The sequence below is a fragment of the Topomyia yanbarensis genome, chromosome 2, assembly GCF_030247195.1.
Source record: "Topomyia yanbarensis strain Yona2022 chromosome 2, ASM3024719v1, whole genome shotgun sequence".
NCBI classification, from domain to species: Eukaryota; Metazoa; Arthropoda; class Insecta; order Diptera; family Culicidae; genus Topomyia; species Topomyia yanbarensis.
The window spans coordinates 3077955-3099378 of NC_080671.1; the positions used below are offsets into that span (position 1 = coordinate 3077955).

A 21424-nucleotide genomic window follows, 5' to 3' on the forward strand; every position below is an offset into this window, starting at 1 on the left:
ACGAACAATTGACTTGCCATTCGATGACTCTCCTTTCAATAATAGAAATATCAGTTGTACTGTAATGCAAAAATAATGCTCCTGGGTCAAACGGAACAAAAATCAATTTGTTTATGAAATTTCCTAAACCTGCATTGAGACGTTTATTGAATTTGTTCAATAGGTTTCCTGTGTAGAACATTGTGTGTAGAACGTGACTGGAGACAAGTGAGAGTAAACCGGGAAAACCAGCCTCCGACCACAATTCGTATCGTACTATATATCAATCTAAAATCATGCGGAAAATTTATTGAAGTTTTACCGAATAGTCTTTGTTTCGCACGGGGCGAAAATCCAAAATCGTTACTGCAAAACATAGATTAAAACAGTAAACGAACAAGAATACTGCGTACTGGACCATAGATTATTTCCTTTTCACTGATAGACTAATTCAGGCTGAGGCTTTTCGTTCATTGAAGGACGATAAGCATTCCCCGCACATCTTTTTGTTAGAGAGTTAACCATATTATGGGTTCCTGTTCATTCTTCAAATCGGGGAAACGAGGGTGCGAACTCTCTCACCAAATTGGTATTAGTTTGGATATACAGTGGAGACCCGATTTTACCAGCTTCCGATTTTATCAGCTTCATATGAAAATTGACAGTTGGTAGTTTGATGGGCTCTAGCAGACGAACCAAGTTGAATTCGAGTAAATGCTTTCTTGGGCATATATTTCTTATCTTAGAGATCCGAAAAAACGAAAATAAAAATATTGATTTTTTTAAATTTTGCACTGTTAGACCCCCTTAGGGGAAACTTAAAGTAAATAATCAGAAAAGGTTGCGAGGTTACATCTAAGGACCAAAGAAGAATGTTTTAAGAGCTTCGGTTTATTAAAAAGAAAGAAAAATAAATGCCCCGATTTTATCAATGTCCCTGTTTTATCAGCCTAAATTCGCCAAGGGGCTGATAAAAACGGGTTTTCACTGTATCGTCTAACTGGCAGCAAGTTGACGAGTGGAATACGAAACATTCAAATCCAACTTCTTTAATTTACATTTTGCCACTTGTTGCAATTATTAGTAAAAACTGTTAGTAATTTTAGTTTCCCTGAAAACTTTTTTCAAGGAGTTACATATCTTAACACAATTTCAAAATTTCATTGTCATTTGATTACCCAGCGCAATTCGAAAAAAACCACCCAAGAAAAATTTAACCCTCATCAACAAAAGTCGTTACAACTAAAATTGTAACGAACTTTTCCGACGCAGGTAGATTTATTTCCATTTTGAAATTTTTAATCCATTCTTCAATCATCCCTCCACAAAAAAATGCGTTTTTTCAACATCGCAAATTCGCACAACGAAAACTATTATTCTTCAGCACCCTTTTTCCAAAAAAAAAGTTCATCAGTTTTATTTGTATGTCAGTTCAGAGCTAAAAAAAGAAATTTTTTCAAAAACTATCGACCCTCTCTTCGACCGTAAACCCATATCGCATCTATGCACGGGATCGTATAAATCCAAATCAGTCTCAAAAAGCGTGAAAAGTGTAGGTACTCTGTCAATGGCCTATACTGCGCCATTCTCATCCCCGTCGTCAGGTCGGTTGCCGCGATCCAAGCAAACCGAAATTGCGTAAGATAATGCGTTTTTTTTTTGCTTGTTTCTCTTCTATACTGACAGTTGAAGAATTTTTGGTACGCAACTAACTTCCAAAAAAAAAAAATATCGGTCTTATTTTTCTTTGTCGCCGATTCATTTTACCTCTCTCTCTGTGTCGCTGTGCAGTGAGGATCATAAAATTCCTGTGCGCAGGATGCTGGATCGGTTTTTTTTCGGTTTTTGGATTTTGTATGTTGTGTTTTTTTTGTTGCTCTATTGGAGGGTCGTCGTCCTGGCGCGCATTTTCGTCCCTTTTGCCGGTTGCGATGCACCTTCCTTCTCGCACTCTACACACTACTGGAAAGATTTTGAAAAAACGTACAAAGGCAAATCAAAGGAAACCTCCTCTGCTAGAGGAGGAAGGTAGCACATTTTTGCATCTTGTTCTTGTTGTGTTCCCCCAAGCGAAAAAGTGCGTTTTGGGAAATGATTTTTTTTCGAATTTTGCTAAAAAATCTATTCTTCGGTGGTAGTTTCTCACGGTGGTGTATGAAAAGAAGTTTTTTTTTTCAGTTAAACTGCATTTTCGGTTGTGCAATCGAAGCAAACCGGAGGAGAATTGTCAAATTATTTATTTAGATGACATGGATTTGGCGACGTTTTCCTTCTTTTTCGCTTAACAAGGGGGATGTTTAGTTATGGATTGAGGTAATTTGATTTATTGTTCGAGTTCGATTTTTTAAAGAGAAAAAAGAACCTTAAAAAGTAATCACAATCGATTGTCACAATCTTTGACAGGGTATTTAAATTTTCTACTGCAATTCGATCTGTGTTTGCCAAGGAAAGGGAATGGAACGTAGATAGCAAAAGGATTGGGAAGAAGATTGGAAAATAACGAACTTTTTCGGAAAAAGCGCGAAGATTTTGTAACGACTTTTTGAAACCGTTGCTGTTATTTAAGGGTGTCTTTTGCTCAGGGATTAAAATGTTTTTTATTCGATGGAAAAACCGTTGAACATCTAATTGCCAGCAATCATAGCAACCAGAGAAAATAAAGCGGCGCAAACCGATGACGCCTTCCACTTATAAGGTTTAGATGGTTGCTTTGACCAGCTCTCAATCGCAGATGTATTCAACTGGACCAGGATAGACACGATGATAAACTTTGAAACCTTTGTCTTTGCACCGAAAACAAAAGCAAACCTGTCGGAATTTAGCAGAGATCTTCTAATCAGCACCATCTGATCTTCCAGGAAGCTTGCCGAAGAAAAACCAACTTTTTCGGTAGCCGTAAAAAGTCAAAAGGCAATTTCTACCTCTTGTTTTTTATACGCCTGTAAAATTTCCAGGTTGCTTGGTTCGACTCCTTTTGCAGCGGTCGGACAAAATAGGTAACCTTAAGTAAAAAAAAACAAAGTCAACTGGTTGCCCATCTGAAACCCGGTAATAGTATAGAGGGTTGAAACTTTTTTTACGATTGGGCAATTAAAAAAATCAACTTCTCGGAATTTAGTTACGAAGAAGCGAAATGTGTGGTGTAAATCAGTGACTTCCTTAGGTTCCTGCAAGGTTAGATGCAAATTACATCCCATGTGGCGACGAGGAATTTTTTTCAACATTTTTTTACGACTGGTTACGGTCATTTAACATACACTTTTTTGAACTAATCGGAATTCATTCTGGTGGGAAAAGGTTGTGGCTGCCCGGGGTGCTGAATGAAGGAGGGGAAGGAGGTTCAGCTGTAATCTCAACTGCATTTAAATCCAATAAAAATCCACTTGTTGAAAGCATTTCAAAGCGCAGTTGGTCGGTGTGTGGGGATCGGGCATAGGCTGTCAGTGAAGCGGGAAAAGTTGGTTGCAAAATATTTTTGGCTGGCATAGGAGAAGGAGAAGGAAATGTGTTTAAAATCCCCTTCTGAATGAGTGTTTCTTTTGAGGGTGAGCTTGGTCAAGAATGTGTAGCCAGGCACCCTCTTTTTCGACGATGGACTGGTAAGCGTAGGGTTTTCTATTTTTTCCTATAATTGAGTGGTTTTCCACGTACTTCCAATATATGTGCAAATCGTGGTGAATGTTAGTAAAAAGAACGGCAACGTCATCACGTTCAAATATTCGATATATTCAAATGATACGCAAACATTTGCAACATTGCAGAATCCAAAAAAAAAAGAATCTTTCCCACCACTTGTCACTCATTGAGTTCACTGGACCGCAGCAAAAGGCGTGTGCGTCCATGCATACGTAAACATTTCACCCAAAAGCAAAAAAAAAACGTTTTTTTTTCTGCTTCGCTCTTTTCCCACAATAACCATTTCAATCGTCCTTCGGTTGGGCAACGTAAGGCCGAAAGTTTAGCATAAATACACAAATTCTGCATTAAATTGGATCCTTCTTATTTCCAATTCCTTTGGTCACTATTACCTATTCAGGGGGAAACGACCACTCGAATTGGCCCAAGAAATCAATTTACTATTTTATTCTTGAATCCAATCAGTAGTAGGAGGAAATGAATTCCATTCCATCTCGCTATACTTTCACCGAACTCTCCAACGCAACGCCGCCGTCCAATGTGTCTCAATTTACATAAAATTGGCATGTGTTTGCGTCTATTTAGATAAAATGTTCCCTTCGTTTACGGGTGTCCCGTTTTTGTTTGATCGGAAAGTTTTGCCCCAGCTCATGCCGGCTTCGGTTATAGCCCTGCTTCAATGATTTCGATTCAATTTCGTCGTCTCCACTTTCATTCTTTCTGAACTTCTTTCTTTCTTTCCGAACGCCATCCAGCCAACAAAGTAGTCTTCGATCCAATTTCAACGTCGTTTGAACGATGCATGCGGCTACTGTAATTCGGCGGCTGGTGGTTGGGTGCTAGGTAGGTGTATTAGCGAGGAGGTGGACATCGAAGCATGCCTTCGATTTTTCACTTCCTTGCACAGAGACAGGACATATTTGTTTGTTTTTGAAAATGGGCATGTACGCCAGTGTATGGGAATGTTTGTCAATATAGTTCCGTTCGTTAGGTGAAGTGGTGACCTGTCCTGTAGCACATATACACACCCACATATTTCGATGCGGTGATGATTACTGTTTACTTTTCATTTGAATTTGTAGTCTGTTTGGCAAAGGAAAAATGTGTGATTCCTCATGAATTTCAAATATTTTCAATTTCTATTCAAATGCCTGTGATATAAAATCCCGGAACTCGATTTATACTATTCTATATATTTTGTATATCAAATGCTGTGTAGTGTAGGTATTTCGTCGCTGTTGTGCTATCTTATGACAAGCGCCATTTAGCTCATTTCGAGAAAAACGATTTTTAAAGTTTGAGATTGAATATCTTGAAACTTATAAATGGTATAAACAATTCAAAGAATACAATTGATGTTTCTATCTATTCTTTATTAATCTCTCAAATCTTATGAAGATCGGATGACTATGTTCCGAGTTTTGACTATAATTGTAAACAAAAGTCGCACTCACGCGTGTCATAGGTGTGTATAGATGACAAAATTTGTATGACGTGTCATAATCGATAAGATCCAACACCATGTAGCATCCTTGATAAACATTGTATGCAATAATACACTGATCTTGCTTACTTGTATGACCTTGCTTGCTTGTATTGCTTGTTGCCAAATTTCAAAGAGACATGTAAATCAAGATACTATTCTTAGTTTACTCTCTACTTCTGTCCGAGTCAGAGCTACAATCGAACCAAGTGAACGACAACTAGAATCTTCTCGATTTAGTGTGCATTGTTTAGTAAACAACGCTGCGGTCGTTGACTAAATTTTGTTCAACATGATCCATTTTCGTGAAATGGAATACCTTCTAAGGTCTTACGGAGGTCATCTATATTCAATATCATCATTTCCGTAATTCAGTATTGATTTCATTCAGCATTTTAGCCCAAGCCTACATTATTGGAGGTGACAGCGCTGGATTTAATATTCCCGTGTATATAGAAAATGACTATATAAAAATAATTATCGAATGCATGTCCCCTCGGCATGATACTGTACCTTCACGTGGTCCGGGGGCTTTTTCACCAAAGCAGTATTACAGTGATTATATCACATAAACTTGGGATACGATTTTTTTCTTTTTAGTCAAGCTACATTGTGATCAATTTTAGTACTTAACTTGGCGACCTTTATTATCCACTGCCATGGTCAAATAATATAGAATGTGGGTTTAGGGCCCAATTCTCTCTGTAGGCACCCTTCTTTTATTGCTATATTTTAAATTAGATCCATGCTAACACTCACTAACACAAATTGCTTATTATCTCATATACACTCACAATCTCTTATTCCCAACGTACAAACGTGGCCTTCAAGATAACACAAACCTGGTCAAAACTGCGAACGCCCGCGATCTCGCCAACATTCAAACACCCCGGTAAATAAAGTCAACATTTGTACCTAAAAATTTACCAACGCGGTCGCAACCATCAACCCACCTCTCGCGTAATCATGAATCGGTTACGTCCGCAAGTCTCTACCCTTGATCCTAGCAGCCCAAACTCATGCCTTCAGTTGGACCAATAGAAACAAAAACTAGACAAGACGTCCACGCCCTATCATTGAATAACGCGCAAACATGTGAATGGCCACATGATTATAAAAATAATGTATCCACGCGAAGTTACATACACACTAGCACAAGCGACAAAAACGTCAACATACAAACGCTCGAGTCCTTCGCGATCATCCACGTACAACCACACCCACGATCTCGTAAACAAGTTAACACCTCGGTGACTAAGTGAACGGTTTAGCACTTATAAATTCACAAAGGCGGTCTCAAGAGTGAACCCCCGCCCGTGTTCGCGCGATCATGAATCGGTTTCATCTGGAAACCACTATTCTCGGTCCTAGTAGCATAAGCCCAATGCCTTCAGGTGGACCAATCAGAAAGATGATGCTCATATCCACTAAACTACACGGTCCATGGCGACTTAAAATCGAATTTATACACACGAAGTCACATTCACGCTACAATCAAACATACAAATGCTTGTGCTGTTCGCGATCATCCACGCAGCCTACACCCGGGTTCTCGCAGACATAACATTCCGGTGATAATATGAACGTCTCAGCACTTATAAACATTCAAACGCGGTCTCAAGCGTGAACCTACAGTCCGCCGCACTCGCGCGATCATGAATCGTTCACGTCCGGAAGTCTCTATCATCGATTCCAAAAATCTAGGTCCATGCCTTCAAATGAATCAATTAAAAAGAAAGCTAAAAGAACAGAAAGAAAGATAAGGAGTAATTCACTCCCTATCAGAATGTGATCTGTACACTGAAAAATAAATATCAGAATGACGGTCCGCGAATATATGAATGGCCGCAGGGTTTCAAAATCGAATTTATACACGCGAAGTCACATACACGCGAGCACACGCGACAAATAAGTCAACATACGAACGCTTAAGCCCTTCGCGATCATCTACGCACACCTATGCCCGCAATCGCGCAAACTTGATAACACTCCGGTAATTATGTGAACACTTTAGCACTTACGAAGTTACAAACGCGGTCTCAAACGCGAACCGCCAAACGCGCGCGGTCATGAATCGGTCACGTCCGGAAATCTTTAGCCTTCATTCTAGCAATTTAGGTACATACATTCAGTTGGACAAATAAAAAAAAATAAAGCTCATATCCACTGGACCACACGTTCTACGGCGACATGACTGGGAACTCTAATGATATGGAAGAATCCACTTTCTTCTGGAATCTGAACCGTACACGAAAAATTTAGTATCGTATTCACGGTCCGCGCGCGATCATTCTAGAACACACGCGAATATCCGAAAGGCACGCGGTTATAAAATAGAATTTATACACGCGAAGTTACATACACGTTAGCACACGCGACATACAAACACACACGCGATCGAGCATGTTAACGTACAAATGTTCGAGCCCTTCGCGATGATACACGCGATCGCTAGTCTCTACGCCCGCACATACCTGAACCGTACAATGAATAACACATTCAGAATCACGGCCCGCTACAATTGGCCTAAAGCAGTGTTTTAGTGGGCGACATTGCCTGTCTCGTCTGCAAATTGTAGCATGTGATTCTGACGGGGAGCTCTACAGCTCCAGTAGGAAAACTCGAAAAAAAATTACAGAATGCATGTCGGAGAAACTTTTTCCCAGGTATTCCTAACGGTATCCTTGTGGTGATAATGGGGTTCGATAGACCTATTCCCTTCTACTTGACTATAAAATTTAAAGCTCACGGAATGACTAATAAACAAACTACGCTATGCAGTCATGAGGGACAAACTCCTACGCGGTGCAAGTACTGAAATCAGACAGCTCACCACGGACAACTTTGCGCGGAAGATGCAGAGAAGATTGCATCTCAACCGATTCCCAACTAATCAACAGAAAACCAGCCCAAAACAAAATTTTCAATGCCAATGCTAGAACCACAAACGGTGGCCAAATTTATGCCATCTGTTCAGACCATAGTAACTGAATGCAACAGCGGCGAGGTAGTTAATATTGATTACGACGGGCTTACACTGCTCACCCGTAAGAGCAAAAATCACCAACGCACCTTTAACGATGATGATCTTGACATAAAAGATACGAGAGAATTAAATACGCTCATTCCGCAGTAGGCGAGCAGACAAACGTTTCACTTCTGCGAAAGAAGGCCCCGCGCGCAATAGAAGGTTGCGTGCGCGAGATTTAACGGGTATCCAATATTTGTTTTTGTTTTTTTTACTTATTGTAAACATATCAAAGGCCCACGGCTCCGTTAAATTGCCGCTGTGAGCCGCGTCAAATAAACGAATTGAATAAAATATGGCTTTCTGCCATACAAATGAGATCTCCGTCGGAAAACTTTTGTTTAAGATTCTCCGATGTTGGTTGAAGATTACTTTCAAATTAGCATTTTCTATACATTTTACTCTTACTCGTTTTGTGAAATGCAGATTGCCGTGAAATAAGGCATATTCAATGATAACTATCTAAGAATTTAGAAAATAACTCGTCGAAAAATCGTTTCGGGAATTCGCTGATGGCTAAAATCTAGCGATGTTAACTCGTCAAGATGCTGAATTACTCTAATTTCTCTTCAACAGGCTGCAAATAGAAAATTGGTTGAAATCGTACGTCGTTTAGTATGACTGCCTTCGTTAAAGTTTTTACCATAAGCTAAACCAGGGCCGCCTTAAGACCACTCGGGGCCCCTGGGCACAACTGAGCCTTGGGGTCCCTATACTCGGACAGGCATACACTGCTGTAGAGTAGGATTATCAAAAATGATCCTCAGCATCAGGGAGCCAACTATGCCACCTTGAGATTTATTTTTAAAATTCAAACCAAATCATACAACCATGCGGAAGTATTAAAAATGCTGTAGGAATCAAAATATATGGGGAAAAAAATTTAGACTTCCATCACTATAAGTGGCACTGTAAATGTCCAAGTACCGTCGAAAAACGGAAAATGATTTTGATAGATCTTAAAAAGATCTTCTGACCAATCTGCCCGAAAGTAGCTAAGGACCTAATACACTATATGTGCTTGTGGCAGTTCGAACTCAGGTGAGCTGCGTACAGTGTAATGGACTTACCAGCTGCGCTGTTCTCTCTCCACATGATATAATGTGACCTCTATAGTTGTAAGACGTTGTTTGAGGCTGAGGAGTGCCTCCGTCAATGATGAGGAATGATGGAGTAAGGCAGGCTAAACGTCAACACTACAATGTCGACGATTCATTCAATAATTGTCCTCACACTATGACAATCTAGGAAAAATATTTAGCAATATGCCAATAAAATTCAACTTGGTAATAGATGACGACTACGTTATTTAATGGAAGCGGGTCATGGAAGTGGGCTTTTCAGGTCTCCCATTTGTAGCGCAAATCGAGCAGGACTTCACCCATTCCTCTGCATCTTTCGACATGCCGGGCCACCAAACACGCTCTCTTAAAATGCTTTTAAATTTAGCTGACGATGGTTGGCCTTCATGTGCAACCGCCAATGTAATTACAATGATTCGTACAATGTTGTTCTCAATTTCTTACTATTCCTGATATGATGCAGCTGGAAAAAGTCAATTGTCAGCTTAAAAAAGCCACATTTTCTTCAATCATAATTCAACTACACTTGTAGATGACAATATTAAATATTGTCGAATCTAATTGTGCGATTCGAGATTCACTCATGTTAGGTATTCGCATTTTTTGCTGCAGGAATAGAACGATTCTTTGAAATGGAGTCTCTTCATGTACAAGTTGTTCGTGAGGTAGATTTTTGGTATATATTCTAACCGAAGTTTTGCGCATAAATGAACGGTTCGGAGAGGCGAAGATAGCAAACAAGTGCAAAAAGGGAGTTCACTCTAGCCAGTAACAGCTACAAAACATATAATTGCTTTCTCTACTCAAGACACGACACAGCACAAACCCAATCCAACCTAAAACGAAACTCAAAAAAGTTTTGGTCTTTTGAAAATGGAAATGTAAAGACTGTAAAGCTTCCTTTTAGTATGTTTCTCGCAAATGAAACGTCTAACACTCCCAGTGGCATCTGTAACTTGTTCACAAAACATTTTTTCGAGTGTGTTTAAAAATGAATCAGCTAATTTAACTCAGGTGGATCGTAGCCTTCAAGATGTTCCTCGCGATGTATTCAATTTTGGAAACACTCAATTTACCAACGAAGACATTCTAGCTGCCATAAGCAAGTTAAAGTTCTCTACATCGTTGGGGCCAGATGGGATTCCTTCCATTATACTGAAAAGATGCGCAAGCGCATTGTGTGCAGCTTTAAGTTTAATCTTTAACCAATCACTGTCGCAATCAGTGTTTCCCGTATGCTGGAAAAAATCAGCCATGTTTCCCGTTTTCAAAAAAGGTGATAGGAAAAATGTTGCGAACTATCGTGGCATAACTTCGCTCTGCTCTGGGTCAAAGTTGTTTTAGATCATAGTAGGAAATATGCTCTTTCGTGAGACCAAAGCATACATATCGAAGAATCAACATGGCTTTTTTGCAGGCAGATCAACAACTACCAATCTAGCCCAATGTACATCATACTGCATTGAAACAACGAAGATGGACTATAGACTCTATATACGCCGATCTTAAAGCTACTTTTGATCGTGTACATCACTCTCTTTTTCTGGTAAAGATCGAGCGTCGGGGCGTTCCATCAAATTTTATAGGCTGGCTTAAATCATATCTCGTAGATCGTCCTCTGTCAGTGAAATTAGGAAGTAACGTGTCATATCTTCATCAACTTGTCGGGTGTATCTCAAGGGAGCAATCTCGGACCGTTGCTTTTTTCTTTATTCTTCTATGACGTTTGCTATGTTATACCCCCAGGGTGCAAACTTATATACGCTGACGATCTCAAACTCTTTCTCATTGTGCGGTCAATAGAGGACTGTATCGAACTTCAGCGACATCTGAATGCTGTCTATAACTGGTGTAATCGTAACTTGTTGTCTCACAGTGTGGCCAGCTCCAGAGAATTGGATTTTTTCTGCGCGTGAAAGGTATTAGAGAGCACTATAATACCTTTCACGCGCAGGAAAAATCCAATTCTCTGGAGCTACAGCATCGCCGGCCAATTGCTAGAGAGAGAGTGTCAGTTATCAAAGACCTTGGTGTACTCTTGGACTCGCAACTGACATTCAGAAACCATTACTCGCACGTTACAGCACAGGCAAATAGAAACCTTGGCTTCATAATAAGAATCGCCAACGAGTTTACTGATCCATATTGTCTGCGGGCACTGTATTTTTCTCTTGTTCGGTCTGTCCTGGAAGCTTCCGCAGCTATTTGGTGTCCTTATACGAACATTTGGACTAACAGAATTGTAGCAGTACAAGCAAGATTCCTCCGATTTGCTCTTAGAACTTTGCCGTGTCCCAACCCAACAGAACTACCACCATACATCGATCGCTGTCGTCTGCTCGATATGGAAACTCTGGCAAAAAGACGAAATACATTCAGATTTATTGGGAAAATATTGACTGATCATATAGATGCCTCATATATTCTCTCACAAAGCTACACCAATGTACCGCCAGAAACCTTAGATCACGTAACTTAAGACTCGACTTTCAGCGCACTGAGTACGGTCAGAACGAACTCATAAGGGCGATGCGTAATGTTTTCAATAGTGTGTATGACCATTTTTATATTTCTAGTAATATTTTGAAGAATTGACTTAGAACTTTTAGGCTATAAGATTTTGTTACAATATTTCTGTAATGTTATTGTAATGCTGTACAACACGTATGCAATTTTATTAATTTGTAATGTGAGATCATTGTAATCAGATGAAAAAAGTACGAATAGATTATGGGTTTTTACGCGCATTCGAGGTCTGCTTCTGAAGTGAATCTTGAAAGGCGCTTTTCTCATAAATCAACAACATTTAGACCAACACGGGTCAGATGAAAAATGATAATAAATAAATAAATAAATAAATAAAGAGATAAACATAGCGAAACATCGAAATTACTCGAACCTATTAATATGAGCAACACAATTCATTTCAATAATTAACTACCACAACTATTAGCGGTACATTCATAATTAAACGCAAACAGAAACAGCCTAAAATATTTTTGATAAGGCAGAATGTCGTACAAAAATAACCTAATTGGTGCCAGGGGTACCAGACTACGCCGGCATAGTGGAAAATGCCACTATGCCGTCGCGAAAGCATCGTGAGGCCTCAAGAAGTGCTGGAATCATTTTTAGAGGTTTTCATGTAAAAGTGTCCATCCACAATCCCAGATGTGATGAAGAAATGAAAATTTACCACATGCGCGGATCGTTTGCCAAACAAGGATTGTGTACCGAATTTCGAAATCTTCTTCTTCCACTTTCTGTACAGCTTCCTTGAGCAAATTCTGGTTGCCGCTCCTGCTTGGTGCTTTTTGAACTTTTTATACGTGTTTAGACAACATTTCATCGTTTTTGCTCAAAATAAATTGAAACTTGAATAGAAATGTTGGATTGACGTTTTAATTTGTCTAATAACATGCATGCTCTTTAAACGTCACATGGGTAAAGGTATAATGTGCGAATCTGAGCAACTGATCCATTGTTACCCACACGATAAAGAGTTATAGACAATTGAGTGCTACTATTTTTTGGAACACAGAATGATTTTATATTCATCCTAAGTTGGGGCCCCCTAAAAGCCCGGGGCCCCTGGCCCTGGCCCAGTGTGCCCATGCGTAAAGACGGTACCTGCTAAACCTTACCAGAAATGCGTGTAAGTTTCGGTCAAGGAAGCTACACTCTGGACAACGCATCATTAGTTTATTCATACACGATCTCATCATATCTGAAATTAAGCTGGTAATGGAATTGCCTTTCGACTTCGTTTCATCTCAATCCGACATTAACATAAAGCCAGAGTCTTCTCGCATAAAGACGGTCGGGACGGAGTCTCGGTTTGCACTGAATTCCCATTTTTTATGGACGATAACCTAACTGAATCGGAACGGCATAACATGGTTGGTAAATTGATTGCCTTGTACGCAACTCACCTGGGTTCGATTCGTGCATAGGATTAAAAAATTTCAAAAACAAATTTTTCTAACTTGAAAACTGAGGTGAATTACCCTAAAGTTAAAACATATATAAACGAAATAAAAAATGACTATAATACATCCGAATTTTCTGAGGATTCTGAAAATGTTGGAGTTTTGAATGGAAAATTGGTTGGAAAGGAACTCCGAGTAAAAATATACAGTTTTAAAATACGACGATTCTGAAAAGATGTGCGTTTTGGAAGGTGTCATTTTTCAGGGTAGGATGTAAATGCTTCTCTGTGTATCGATTGCAAATCGAAAAGGTACCTTATCCTATTTTTAACCCCTCCCAGATCCCTTTAAAGAGCGACTAAACGGAATTAGATTTCATCAAGTTAAAGTAGAGTTACAAAAAGATTCTACATTTTTGACCTATTTTGACCTTTCAGCGCCCGTTTTACCCCGCTTCTCGCCAAGGTGGGAAGCTAGTGTTTGACCGAAGTCCTTCCCACATATGCAGAGGCAGTATTGCATTTTTTTAGATAAACTAACGTTTTAAGCACCGTCAGCAACTTTACTTTTGTGGGCGGTGGTCACCTATTCTCGTTCGCGTCATTTATCACCTGTTTTTATAAAAAAATGAACCACTTTTGTTATGCGACTAATTTCTTTTCCAATCTTATTTTATTGCAAATAAGTAATAGTTTTCATTTTACTATTTTTAAAATTGCACATATTTTGTCGCATGTTATTTTAAATGTTCGTTGTTTTGATGGTACTGTAAAAGAACACGTATCCGCCGGGTGATAACAATCGGACGGACATTTCTTTGGACTGAGCAAACTAGTTTCTTTGTTTTCATGTTTTTATTTCACCAACTAGGAAACCATTCCACAGGGCATCAATGTGCATGGGGAATACGCATGGTCGTATCTGAGTGGAAGGATGTCTGGTCGGTGTTAGGTCAGACTGGACTAAGTCGCAAAACATCAAAAAATGAGATAATGATTGTAATGGATAAATAATTTCTTCAGCTACATTCGACTTGTGCCAGATTTGAAATATGTAACATTAAACAAGAATTACGGAAAAAATAATTTCCAATTATAATGTAAAAGACGCTGCGATTCAAACTTTAAACTCGTTTTTCTCGAAATCAATATATTGTCACTTAGTTCGGTCTGACTTAACACCGATCGTCTGTTGAATTATGTATGAGGGTTGAGAATTGACAACAATGCCTATCCTTTGGAGTTTCCAGTAAAGTAGAACGATATTTTGAAAAGTCCAGTCTCAAAAGATAAAGCACAAAAACTACGCTAAGGTAAAACTGGGACATAAAATGAACAAGCCTATATTTCAATGGAATAGTAGTTTCCTCTACTACTGACATGTCGAATACTTCTACACTATCATCAACTCCGCTAGCGAATGATGGATCTCAATAGTGACATGTCTGTAATAATATACGTACATGGAACTATTGAGAACCAGAGCTGCAGGTCCCAAGCCCTGGTAAAGGAGGAGGATATTTCCTATACTATCCTAAGTAGCGGTAAAGATGGTCGTGGCCGGCAATGATGATTCTCAGTGTAATTTTGTTTATCCTTTTTTTAAACTTTTGGAGAAAATAAACAAATATTTTTAAGTTGATAGCTTGTAGTACTCTTCCGTAGCTTTGAAATTATATTGAGAAACGATGCGGAAATAAAAGTTATTAGCAATAAAATCTTGAGGATTAAATGAAAAATCCGTAGCTTTCGTGAACTGGCAAAATATTTTTTGGCTTTCTCTTTACAAAAACAATCTACAATAGCATTTTAAAGCAAAACAAAAATTTGAGCAGCAGAGGGTTAAGGTCGAGATCCTCGTCTATATGTATGAAGAACGGCGCAGTCGACGTAAGACTACATTTGTCTGTCGGTACACTTGATAGTGCAATTCGCAGTTAGTTTCATGTCTATTGAGCTAGGGGACCCTATAAATGAACTGCTATAAACAACTGTAGAGCAGGATGATCAAAAAAAGATTCCCAGAATTAGGGAACCATTTCTACTCCTTGTCACCCCGAGACACTTCCAAATCAGTCAACCGTGTTGAAATTATTTTAAAAAATAAAGTGAGATTCAATATACGCAGAACAAAGATGATTTCGGATTTCCACAACCAGGTGTCGGTTCTGCTGTCCAAATATCGTCAAAAAACGCAAGCTGATCTGGTTGGTGCGAGTTCAAACTCAGGTGAGCTGCTTACAGTATAAGGGACGCACCAACTGCGCTATAGTATTCCCAGCCGGTGTACACACTTAAAATCCATTACCTATTAGCAGATAATTTTAGTTTGATGTCCTTATTTCACTGCCGGAAAACAAAGGAGAGGGAATGATTTTTTTACTCAAAATTAATGGGATGAAGTTTAGTCGGCTTTGAGGAATATCTCGTTATTTTTGTGTAAATTTGGACTCCCTCTCTTTCGTTTTTCGTTGGAGGAAGTATGATGCACTGATTTAAGATTACCTACTGCTAGGTAATGCAAGTTTTCTGTGTAATCTGACCTTCATAGTTGTAAGACGTTGTTTGAGGATTAAGGGTGCTTTCATCAAGAAGGCACTAAAACTCGTCAGTTAAACGTCTTGACCTTGAAAGAGAAACGAAATTCAATTCATACCCACCGCGACGAATGAAATGTTTGGTTTGAAAGTAATTTAAAATTTCTCAACACTTTGAACATTTTCGGGATCGGCTTGGACACCCAGGACCCTCCTCCTGGATTCGCCACTGCATAATGTGTAACCATAAACGAAGCGCGCTGCTGTTTAAAATTCCTGGAATACTTTATGTAGTTGGCACATGTTCAGATACATTGATTCGTTTAGTGTTGTTCCTGGTATGATAGCTTCTTGATATTCCTGATATGATGAAACTAAACAGAGTCGACATCTGACATTGGAAAAAGGCGCTTTTTTTTTCTTTCAATCAATACTGCACTTCGCTTACAGATGGCCAAATTCGGGAACCTTTGAAATCAATCGATACAATTTTGAGTCTACGCTCGTGGATCGTCTCGAGATTCGTTCATTTTGTTCGCATTCCTTTGTGCCGGAACAGAAATAACGGTTCTTTTAACTATCGTCTCGTTTTGGAAAAATTTGGTAATGTTTATTATGACCGTGAACTGGTAATTATAACAGTCTCCCTATTGAACAAATTTGTGTTACGAAGACAGTTCACTATTCGATATAAGAAGTTTTCAATACTTTAGTTGTCACGTAAAGTTTGTTTAAAAATGGCTTTCAAAACGAAACAATTCGTCTCAATGTCAGTAATGTAAAACAGTCAGTAAAACAGTAAAACAGTCGAAATATCAAATACGCTGAGTGTACGTTAACCCATCAGCATTCGTCTTTTGTTTAAAAGCTTAGAAGTTTTGAACTACTCTTGTGAGGTACCATACAATAATATTTATAAAAATGTTTATTCTACCAACTGTCCTGCTCAAACGCACGCACATTTGCTGTTATTCATATAGCCAAATTTAGGGTAAAGCCTGGGTTAATATGTGTAAACACTTTCAAAAGGGCATTTTTAATCTTTTTTTGGGATTTCATGAACGTTTGCCTTCATGACGATATTAAATTTTTTTGATTGGACAGATGCACTACAAAACAACATTATTGGTTTTGTGCCAGTCTAAGACTGACCAGGCAGAGCGAAACATGCCAAATCCAAGGCAAGGAAGTGTCGAGTCTTCATAAGACCCTTAGAAGTCACCTTTGGGCGTGTGGATTTGTCCGTTTACAGACTAAGAAATGAATATTTTTCCACAGCCCCAGATCGCTTGCCAAACAAGATGTTCTGGTTGGTTGATTAAGGTCCTTTGCGTTCCAAACTTTGTATACTTGGTGTACCCACCATTTCACTGTTGTTGGTAAGCATAAATTGAAATTTGAATCGAAATGTTGCATTGACGTTTAAATTGGAGCTAATCGCTGCATGCAATGCAACATGCATATCAGCGGGGGAAGTCTACCACCACCCTGTTACACAATGCTGTCTGCAGCATTGACAAATCGTTTTCGTAAAATCAATCAGATTTAGCTGTTTTTCTTGACATTAAAGGTGCTTTTTGCAACGTGTCTTTTAAATCCATTTTGGAGTCAGCACGATATCATGGGGTACCTTCATGTATCACGCAATGACAAGGGTGAATCTAGAAAAAAAAATCGGAGGGGACCTAAAATTTCGATTTAATGCAGTTGTTCATTGTACAATACGTTAAATAAAAACAGTTTTGGTGATCGAATCTGGTTTGGAATGACTTTAAGCTTAGAACGAATTTAAAATAGAAACTAAATGAATATTTCTAAACAAGTTACAAAATTTAGCATTTGATATTATAATAATTATAAAGCGCATATATATTTATGGCTACCGAATTTTAATGTTCGTTTGGTGCTCTATGTTGATGGCTCTGCCCGAAATGGGCAGGGGAATTTTAGTCTTTCTGCGTTGTTCTCGAAAGTTTTTTTTCTGGATATTAGTTTTTTTTGATTTGTAGAGGTTGCATACTTAAAATCCAATGAAAAAAAATTGCACATTTTCCAGGAATTTTAGTGCAAACATTGGGTAATTTAGCTCAAGGTAACGCAAGTTATTAACGTTCAAAAGCTTGCTTTTGCCGAAATTTTGAAAGCGTACCCCTATATTGAAAGATTAGACAAAAATTAATAAAATAGGTAAATATGAGAAAATTGAGGGAAATTTAAAATAAAGAGACTAGATAACGCGTAGTTGAGCATGCTTCAACCTTGAATAAGGAAGAAACGTGGACAACCGTACCGACCGTTTCAATTCGATAAATCGTTGGGAGTGACTTGGCTAAGAGGGTTAATGTCACTCCTTTAGTCCTAGGTTCCTGGGATGGGATGGGGCAGAAGCATTTCTGTTTCCACTATTTACTTATTCATTTACTTGAAAGATCAAATAAAATAAATCTAGAATACTACAGTAAGATAGATGAACAAGTGAGTCAAATGTGTTCCCTCCATTCCACTTCAAATCGTAAGAAAAGTCGTATAAAACGGGATTATAAATACTTCCGCTATTGCTTCGAACTACTCATGGCAACAAACGAACTTAAAAGAAAATTTCTTCTGTTCGAGAAATTAAAAAATCTGCTGGAAGCGGATTTGAGCAAGAATTTGTCCAAAATTGAATATGTAAATTTTTAGTTACGAATTGGAATTTCCAATATTTTAAATTATTACTGCAAGTAGAAATATACGTCGAAACATTCCCATGACGTAGTTCCTAACCATTTTTCCAGTTTGTATAGCTCAAAGTAAAATTAACGGATTCCTCCTCAGACGACATTGACACCACTGCTCCTGTCTCTACGATTAGCGAACGCGTGCTTCATCATTGGCTCGTGTCCTTAACTCAAAGCAAACCCGAATCCGAGGTGTTGATGTTTCCTCGAAAATTTTATGTTCGTCCGCCACATGGGACCTCATACCTAGGTGCTTGTCTGCGACTTTTTTTATTATTATTATTCCACCGATTTAGGATGTTCCTTTAATCAAACGCATTTCTCTTGTTCGTGTGGCACCGGGCGGCGGGCACGTTCCAAGGAGGTGATAAATTATATCGATTTTTCTTGCTTTTACGTCTCTTTTGCCATTCAGTGCATGGTTTGCTACGATTGCCCTAGCTTCTTAGCACAATGGGGCAATATTTTAAGCAAAATCCTGAAAAGAGCCATGAATATGATCACCCAACGATGGTTCTTTGTCATCGAAGCAGGCGAAAAGATGAGTCCTTTCGAATGGTAGTTTAGAACAATGCTATTCTTAATCTAGTGTGTGTGTGGAAGAGCTCTTGTGACATTTCGCTACGCGTTTTATACTTCACTTCATGATGATGGTTGGTTGGTTGGTGTGATTCTGCGGCAAAAAGTGTCCTGGTGTTCCGTTCCGTGTCAAAGTGCAATTCCAGTGAGATCGACTCGAAACAATCCCCATTCACACAAACTCCCCCACCATGGACAAGGGTCAAGCGTATTTATTTATTGAACATCGAGAAAAACAACAGCTGCACATCCATTTTAATATGCATCGTCTCTACTGTGTGCTGCCGCTTCCCAAATAAGGGATGAGCAAACGAGAAACTTTTCTACGTCTATTCAGATAGATCCTTTTTTCGTGTTACATTTCGCCATTGCAGTTGATAGTGACTGACTCCCACACTCACTGCAATCAACGAAACGAGGTGCAATATGGAGTGGAACGAGCCTGATAACCGACACGATGCGATGCGAAGCGAAGCAGGCGGTGGTGGTTGCACAGCGAACAATGGGAAAGCGACAATCGATTTTCGTCATAAAGATATAAACGAGAGTTCAATGGATAAAATTACACTCGTCCGAAACAAAGGATACCATGACTTCTTCATTCAATAACTCAGCAGTGTCTCAATAGTGCCGATAATGAAACTGAAAAGTGATAATAAAAATAAACGGAACAAAATGGGCCCAGAAGGTAAGCGGGACCCTCGAAAAATCGAATGAATGGTCCGTGTCCACCACCCTCGCACTAATGATCCCGAGCGGCATTAATCGATTCCTGGAGAGCGAACAAAAGTTGTATGGCGGTTGTTGGTTGTTCAGCATCAGCAGAATGACCACATCCTCTCCGATTCTATTTTATGTGGTCGTTGCTGTGGTGGTTGGGGTTGGAAAAATCGATCACCTCCACTACCCTTTTCGAAAGCAACCAGGGGCAGCTGTGAATTTTTGGCACACGCGATTGTAGAATAATTCGTTTTAGGGCACGTGTGAAAGGTGCAGGGTTCGATGGTAACGGCTAAATTCTGATTTTCGTTTATTCTACCTTTCTTTTGGTAATTTATTACCAAATTTACTGTTATTCTAGTAATTCATTGTCTTGTAATTTTATGATTTTATTTTTTTTATTATTTTATCCTTTGCCATTCTGCCAATGACTTTATTAATTTATTACTATATCATTTAATTTATACTTGAGGCCATAGTTTTTTTATTATTACAGTATTTTATTATTTTAATTTTTTATTATGCAATTTTTTATTGTTTACTTTAATGCAATAGTGTCACTACTCTTCGCGATATAGTTTCATAGTTTACTTCAACATTTTCTATTTCCTAACCCAAGCAAATATTTTGAGTCTCTTTATTTTCCGTTTTAATTAGCTATTTAATAATTATTTTTTTATTAAATTATGTATTTTTTCAACTGTTTAATTTTTTAATAATTTAATTTTCTTATAAATAAATTATTTAGTTTTCAAATATTCGTTTTTTAAATTATTTGTTGACTTAATAAATTAACTTTTTAGTTATTTAATCATTTAATTATCTAACTATTTAATTCTTTAAAAATTTAAATATCTAATTGCCTAATCATTTAATAATTTAATTTTAATTACTTAATTATGTTATTTAGTTACTGAAATATTTAACTATTTAATTATTTCATTATTCATTTATTCAATTCATTAAACATTTATTTATATGACTGTTCAATTATTAAATTATTCAATTAAATTCAATTATATACTATTTAATTATTTGAATATTTAATTACTTAACTATTTAATGAATCAATTATTTGATTCTTATTTTTTTGATTATTTAATTATTTAGTTAACATTTCTTCTTTTATCTTTTTTTTCTCCTTTTCTCTCTTTATATTTTTCTCTTATTCTCTTTTTTTCATTTTCTATTTTTTGCGTTTTGTCCTTTTTCTCTTGCTTCGAATGTTAATTTTTTTGTTATTAAATTATTCTTTTTTTTCATTTAATTACGTAGTTATTTGGTGTTTTCATTTATATTTTTATGATTATTTAAATACTTAATTGTTTAATTATTCAATTATTTAATTATTTAAATATTTAATCATTCAATCATTTGCTTATTTAATTATTAAAACATTAAATTATTTTAACATTTGATTATTTAATAATTTAATAATTTAATTATTTAATTATTTCAGTACTTGAATATCTAATTCAAGTACGGAAATAATTAATTAATGATTATTCGCTTAATTATTTCATTATTTAATGATTTAGTTATTTAATTATTAATTATTTAATTGTCTAATTATTTAATCATTAAATTATTCAATTGTTTAATCATTTAATTATTGAAGTATTTTGCGATCCTATTATTTAATTAATTTTTCTCTTTTGTTTCCCTTTTTTCGTTATTTTCTTTTCTCTTTATCTCTAGTTCCTTTTTTTCTTTGTCTCATTTTCTCTTATTA

The 21424-nt window shown here is 37.6% G+C and overlaps 1 protein-coding gene across 2 annotated transcripts in view; it reads right to left on the reverse strand.

Moving 5' to 3' along the window:
* LOC131678920 (uncharacterized) overlaps window positions 1–21424 on the reverse strand; it is a 466403-nt gene that overhangs the window by 95527 nt on the left and 349452 nt on the right. The window lies entirely within an intron of this gene.